This window comes from Amorphotheca resinae (genome assembly GCF_003019875.1).
Source record: "Amorphotheca resinae ATCC 22711 unplaced genomic scaffold M430scaffold_3, whole genome shotgun sequence".
Taxonomy (NCBI): Eukaryota; Fungi; Ascomycota; class Leotiomycetes; order Helotiales; family Amorphothecaceae; genus Amorphotheca; species Amorphotheca resinae.
Window position 1 is genome coordinate 196,625 of NW_020194473.1, and position 797 is coordinate 197,421.

The window sequence follows — 797 nt, forward strand, 5'->3', positions numbered from 1 at the left end:
TTATAGATAGACTATATAAGTTCTCTTTTACTTATACGTTTAAGACGTTGTTTAAAGTCTGCTACCTACTTGTCGAGGTAGAGGTCGAGTAAGGGCGTAGCTGTTTTAGACTTAAGGAACTAGACGGGCGTCGCCTAGTACGCCCTCGTGACGACGTAGAGGCACTATAACTACTTTGTAGTAAGGTCCTTTGTAATCCCCTTAGCTTGCTACCTAGAGGGGCGGTAATATAAAAGATATAGCGCTCCTTTATATCTACTATATAAAAAGAGATAAGATCTACGTATATTTACCTTAATAAGGTAGTAGCTCTTTTAGCTAGTACTTAGGATATTTATTATTTTACGTTAGATAAGTAGTACGTTTTATAAGAAGTAATAAGATACTAGTCTATATCTACTATTTTAACGTCTCTAGTAGCGCTAGAAAGGCGCTAAATAGCCTTTATTTAAAGGTAACCTATCCTTTTATACTAAAGGTTAGTTAAAGCGCTAGATAGTACTAGAATATAACTATTTATAAGGTACGCTATAGTATTAGTAGTTATAGTGTCGTTTCTAAGTTTAGTAACTAGATTATATTCTAGTATCTACTAGCTATTTTAAACTAGTGTATAGTAAAAGGTTTAGTTTCTAAAGGTTAATCGTCTTCTTTTAGTATCTTAGTAGATCCCCTTTTAGATTAATTAACGTAAGGATACTACGTTAGTATAGAACGTAAGGACTAGCGTAGTATTTAGTAACTTAATAGTAAAAGGCCCCTTTAGCCTCTAGAGTTAGATTTTTACTATACTAAAG